Source organism: Petaurus breviceps, unplaced genomic scaffold (assembly GCF_028583685.1).
Source record: "Petaurus breviceps papuanus isolate PSGF00001 unplaced genomic scaffold, PetGlider_PUasm1.0 90537, whole genome shotgun sequence".
Taxonomy (NCBI): domain Eukaryota; kingdom Metazoa; phylum Chordata; class Mammalia; order Diprotodontia; family Petauridae; genus Petaurus; species Petaurus breviceps.
Window position 1 is genome coordinate 410,872 of NW_027187271.1, and position 7,079 is coordinate 417,950.

Consider the following 7,079-nt stretch of genomic DNA (forward strand, 5'->3'; position numbering starts at 1 on the left):
GGGGGGGGGGGGGGGGTGCATACAGAGGGTACCGTAATGATGTAGCGTGTAGCGCAGGGGATCACCTTCACTACAGTAGCAATCTCAATAGGGCTTATTTTCAGGGGAGGGCCTATTTTAGAGGAATCTTACACAGTAAGGGGAGGGCTTATTTTCGGGATAGGTCTTATTATCAGGGAAACACAGTAGGTGGAGAAGTGGATAGAGCACCTCCTTGGAGTCAGGAGGACCTGAGTTCAAATCACACAGCTGTGTGCCCTGGGCAAGTCACTTAATCCCAATTGCCTCCCTGAAAAAGAAACAATAAGTCTTAATATGTACAAGGCACAATATGCTGCTCCTTCCTTGCCCGATATTACTTCATGCTTGTCTTCCTTCAGTTCAAAATATCAAATATTTATCAGTTTATTAAACATTCACTGAGGGCACCAAGCACTCAGCACTGTGAAAGAATCAGTGGGTTAAGTTCAGAGAATTTAATAAGTAATCCTTACCCTCAAGGCTTACAGGCAGCAAATAGTTAAAAAAAAAAAAGTACAAAGATCACTTTATTTCCTCCCTCCCTTTGCCTACCTTCCTTCTCAAACTAGAAAAGGGGCAAAGAGTTGAGGTGTTTTACAGTTGTCTGTCTTCACTGTGTGCATGTTGTAGCTAGGGATGCCAGTGGGTCTACAGTGTGTATGGAGATCATACAGTGACTTACACAAGTTTTACCTTGTTAGTTTAATTACTCATGAGTTGAGAAGATAGGAATGGATGATATTTGAAGTCATTTCCCATCTCTGACATTCCAACTAGTAGTGGAAAGAATGCTAGATTTGGAGGCAAGAGGACATTGGTTTGACCCTATAATTCCAATGCAATATTCATAGTGCCCACAGTGGCTATGAATATTCTGGTGTAGTTCTGAATCACAAAATGTAACAGACTCTCCACATGGAAGACGGAACCAAAATATTTATTCAAACACCAGAAAGTTAAATCCCAACACTAGAAAGCCAAATCCACCATAGCAACCAAGAAGTTGGTACACATAAACACTACATCGAGCACCTACATCCCTCTTAAGCAAAAGTTCCCCTCTCTCATTCACACTAGCTGTTCTGCCTTGGCTCTGGCTGCTCCCAGCTCTACTAGTGCTCTCCTCAGCTCCTTCCTGTTCCACCCTTCCTGTTCTACCCTTTCATCAAGCTCCTCCCACCATGGGCTTCCTGTGATTACATTTGGCCTATTAAGGGCAGGGAAGGTCTTCAAATTCCCTTAGGCCTATTAAGGGAAAATCTTCAAATTCCCATTCCCATTAAAGACCCTCAGGTCAAATATTAGCAAGATGACCTTTAAAAAAGTCATTTAATTTCCTGGACCTATTTGATCATCTTTAAAATGGGGAGTTGAAGTAGATATAGCATCAGGTCTGGAGTCAGATCCGAATTCAAATCAGATCTGAGTTCAAATCCAGCCTTGGAAACTTACTAGCTGTGTGACCCTGGGCAAGTCACTGTTTAACTCAGTTTCCTCATTTCTAAAAAGGAGCTGGAAAAGGAAATGGCAAACCACTCCAGAATCTTTGCTAAGAAAACCCCAAATGGGGTCACAAAGAGTTAGATACAACTGAACAACCACAAAATGAGGAGAACCTCACAGGCATCTTATATGATTCAAATTGAGTCATACATGGAAAATAACTACAAATTTAAAATACATGAAACTAATCTATAACTTAAAATTAATAATAAATCTCTTAAAGCATAAAAATGAAAAAAAGGGGAAAAGTTAAACATGATTATCATTTTAAAAAAATATTTTATTTTTAATTTATGGATAAAACAAGCATTTCCATAACATAGTATGACAAAAAAGATGACTGCACATGAAACTGCAAATCTATTGTGTACAACTTGCTATTCCCTTTAAATAAATAATAAAGTTATCACGTAAATTTTTTTCTTCTCCTCTCCCCCACTCTAGAGATGACTAGTATTAGATATATACACATATATACATATATAGATATGTCTGTGTGTATACATATGTAAAATTATTCTATACATACTTTTATTTATCATATCTTTCTCCATATGCAGATGGCATCTTTCTTTATATGTCCCTTACAGTTAATTTGAGTATTTATAATATCAAAGTTGTTCTTAAAACAATATTGCTGTTACTGTATACAATGTCATTAGTTCTGCTCATTTTGCTTTTTATTATTTCATGAAAGTATTTCCATGTTTTTCTAAGATCATCAAGTTCATCATTTCTTATAGTACAGTATTCTATCAAAATCATATCCTATAACTTGTTCAACCACTCCCTAATTGATGGATATCCCTGCAATTTTCAGTTCTTTGCTACCACAAAAAGAGCTGCTATAAACATTTTAGAACATATAGGTTTTTTTCCTTTTCCCCTAATCATCTTTGGAACAAGATCAAGTAATAGTATTGCTGGGTCAAAGGCAGTTTAATAACTCTTTGGGCACAATTCCAGATTTCTCTCCAAAATGGTTAGATCAGTGCACAATTCCACCAACAATAAATTAGTGTTCCAATTTTCGCACATCCTCTCTAACATTTATTGTTTTTCCCTTCAATCATTTTAGTCAATCTGGTGGGGGTAAAATGATATCTCAAGGTTTTTTTAAATTTTCATTTCTCTAACCAATAATGATTTAATAATGACAAGATTATTTACATAATTATTATATGTAATTAGCATAATTATCAATGATAAGATTATCTTTAAAGTTTCTTCCAGTTTTGAATTCCTATGATTTTAGAACCTAGCTGTCAATTCATCTCCTAATTAATCAACAAGCATTTATTAAGCACCTACTGTAGTTACATGCCAGGCATTATATTAAACCCTGAGGATACAAAGAAAGAAGAATAGTACCTGCCTTTATAAAGCTTATATTCTAATTGTGGAGATAGCTTATATGTGAATAGAAATTGACACATACAAGATACATATAGAGTAACTGCAAGGTAACCTTAGAGGGAAGTCCATTGAACCTGGGGGGAATGAAAAAGGCCCCTTGCAGAAGGAGGTGCTTGAATTGAGTCTTGAAAGAAGCCAGAGATTTTAAGAGGTGAAGAGGCAGAGCAGAGTAAGAGGGACAGTAAATAGGTAGGTATGGCTGGATTATAAAGTGTGTGGAAGGTAATAATGTTTAAGAAGTCTGGAAAAGGATGTGGCCAAGTTATTAAGTTTTAAATATCAAATAAGAGTTTATATTTAATCCTAGGAGCCACTGGAATTTATTATAAAAGGTAATGACTGGGGGGCCAGGTGGCTCAGTGAGTAAGAGCACCGGCTCCAGTGTTGGGACGACCTGGAGATCGAATCCAGGCTCAGACACTCAGCACCACACCCAGAAATAACCGGCCGTGTAACCTTGAGCAAGTTACTTAACCCTGATTGCTTAAAAAAAAAAAAAAAGGTAATGACATAGGCCACCTGGTAGCTATATAGGGGATGGATATAATAAGGGAGAAATTTGAGAAAGGAAGACCAATTAAGATATTGCTATAGTTCAGTCAAACAGTGATAATCATCTTAACTAGGGTTGTGGCTATGTGTGTGGTTGTGTGTGTGTGTGTGTGTGAAGAGAAAGGGACAGATTTGAGTGACAGATCTGAGAAGCAGAAATGACAAGATTTGGCAACTGATTAGATGTGTGGTATGTGGGAAAGGGAGGAGTTCAGAATGACACTGAAGTTGCAGAAAAAGAGAAATTTGGTGGAAGGGTGAATTTAGAGAAAAACATAAAAATACTTCTGTTTTGGAGATCTTGAGTTTGAGATGCCCATGTACAGGCTATCTAGTTCAAAATGTTCAATAGGTATTTGGTAATGTGGAACTGGAGCTTAGGAAACAAGGAATGAATATAAAGATTTGGGTATCACTGGCATGGAGATTGGACTAACTCATGGGAACTGACATGGGTTCAGTTTGGTGGTTATGACATGAATATTCAACAAAGAATATAGAAAAGGTCTGGTCAGATAGGTAGGAAAAGAAACACGAGAGAGCAATGCCATGAAAATCTAGAAAGGAGGAAGTATCCAGGAAAAGAAGGTGGTCAACAAACGAATTAGAGAGCATTATAAAATGCAAAATGAATAATTTTGACTACATGAAACTGAAAAGCTTCTGTACAAACAAAGCCAATGTAACCAAGATTAAGAGGGAAGTAGGAAATTGGGAAAATATTTTTACAATCAATGTCTCTGATAAAGGCCTCATTTCTAAAATATACAGAGAATTGAGTCAAATCTATAAGAATACAAGTCATTTCACAATTGATAAATGGTCAAAGGATATGAAGAGACAGTTCTTAGAGGAAGAAATTAAAGATATCTATAAGCATATAAAATGCTCTAAATCACTATTGATTAGAGAAATGCAAATCAAAACAACTCTGAGGTACCACATCTCACCGGTCAGATTGGCTAAGATGATAAAACGGGAAAATGACAAATGCTGGAGAGGATGTGGACAAATTGGAACACTAATACATGGCTGATGGAGTTGTGAACTGATCTAACAATTCTGGAGACCAGTCTGGAGCTATGCCCAAAGGGCTATAAGTAATTTCATATCCTTTGACCCAGCAATACCACTTCTAGGGTTGTATCCCAAAGAGATCACAGAAGTGGGAGGAAGTGAGAGGTCAGTGCCGTCTGGACTTTGGGACCCAATAAGTGGGAATGCATTGGTTTTTGCCCCTGGGGCTAGAAGCTGCTGAGATGCAGGCACAGCCAGCCAGCACCACATGGCAGCTTCAGCTCCTGGCTTGCAGAGTGTAGGGGAACCAAGCACCAGTCTGAGAGGTAATCGCTCTTGCTTTAAACCTGCTTGGATCTGGATTGCAGTCTAGGGTGGAGGCCCTGGGGTGTGTGTCCAGCTTGCCAGAGCATGGGGAGGCCTCAGAAAGAGCACCCATCTAATAGCTCCAGCAGCTGAGAAAACCCCAGCGTTTGGGACGAAAGCTCCCCTGTCTGGTGGCAGAGTCCTACTGTGGCAAAAAGCCCAGGGGTCAAGTGACTGAGGGGCGACATGACCAGGCAAAGGAAACAAAGCAGACAGAAGATTCCAACATTAGACTCCTATTTTGGGGACAAAAAGGAGCAAAGCATGGAACAGGAGGAAGATAGTGAAGTCAGAACTCCTGCACCAAAAGCTTCACAGGAAAATACGAGCTGGTTACAGGCCACAGAGGACCTTAAGAAGCAGATAAGAGAAGTGGAGGAAAAATTGGGAAGAGAAATGAGAACAATGCAAGAAAATTACAAAATGAGAGTCAACAGCCTGACTGAGGAAAATAACACCTTAAAAAATAGACTAACTCAAAAGGCAAAAGAGGCTCAAAAAGGCAATGAGGAGAAGAATGCCTTAAAAAGCTGAATTTACCAGATGGAAAAAGAATCTCAAAAGCTCACTGAGGAGAATCATTGCTTCAGAATTAGACTGGAGCAAATGGAAGCTAATGACTTTATGAGAAATCAAGATGCTGTTAAACAGATCCAAACAAATGAAAGAATAGAAGGCAATGTGAAATATCTCATGGGAAAAACCACTGATCTGGAAAATAGATCCAGGAGAGATAATTTAAAAATTATTGGACTGCCTGAGAGCCATGACCAAAGTAAGGGCCTGGAAAGCATCCTCCAGGAAGTTCTCAAAGAAAACTGCCCTGATGTTTTAGAACGAGAGGGCAAAATAGAGGTTGAAAGAATCCACCGATCACCTCCTGAAAAAGATCCCAAAAAGAAAACTCCTAGGAATATTATAGCCAGGTTCCAGAATTCCCAGATTAAGGAGAGAATATTACAAGCAGCCAGGAAGAAACAATTTGAATATTGTGGAAACACAATCAGGATAACCCAGGATCTGGCAGCTTCTACATTGAGGGATAGAAGGGCTTGGAATATGATATTCTGGAAGTCAAAGGAGATGGGATTAAAAAACCACCTACCCAGCAAAACTGAGTATCATGTTTCAAGGGAAAATATGGTCATTCAGTGGAATATAGGACTTTCAAGCATTGTTGATATGAAACCAGAGTTGAATAGAAAATTTGACATTCAGATACAAGAAGCAAGAGAAGCATGAGAAGGTAAACAGGGAAAAGAAATCATAAGGAACTTATCAAAGTTGAACTATTAACATTCCTACATGGAAAAACAATAATTGTAAATGATGAAACTCTTCTCAGTATGAAAATAGTTGAAGGGAATAGAAATATATATATATATATATATATGTCTATATATGAGGGTATATGGGCATATGAATACATATGTGAATGTGTGTATATATGTTAATAGGTATACATAGAGGGCACAGGACCAATTTAATAGAAAGGGATGATACTTAAAAGGTGAAATTAAGAGGTGAGAGAGGAATATAATGAGAGGAGAGACAGAATGAGGTAAACTATCTCATATAGAAGAGACAAGGGAAAATGGTTACAATGGAGGGGAAGGATAGGAAGGCAAAAGGGAATGGGTCAACCTTATTCTCATTGAATTTGGTTTGGGGAGGGAATGAAATACACACTAAATAGGGTATCACACCCTCCAGGAGAGTAGGGGGGAAGGGGATGAGAGGGGGGATGATGGAAGGGAGGGCAGGCTGGGGGGGAGGGAAGTTAGAAGCACCCACTTTTGAAAAGGGATGGGATCAGGGCAGCCAGGTAAGAGCACCAGCCCCAGAGTCGGGATGACTTGGGATGGAATCCGGGCTCAGACACTTAGCACCCACCCAGAAACACCTGGCCGTGTAACCTTGAGCAAGTCACTTAACCCCAATTGCTTAAAAAAAAGGGGGGGGGATGGGATCAAAATAGACAATAGAACAAGTGGGAGGTGGGATAGGAGGGAGGGAAATACAGTCAGTCTTTTACAATATATCTACTATGGTATTGTTTTGCATTAGCTACACATGTACAACCTATACTGAACTGCTTATCTTCCCAGTAAGGGTGGGTAACAAGGGAGATAGGGAATGAATCTGGAATTCAAAGTTTTAAAATCGAATGTTTAAAAAAAAAAAAATATATATATATATATATA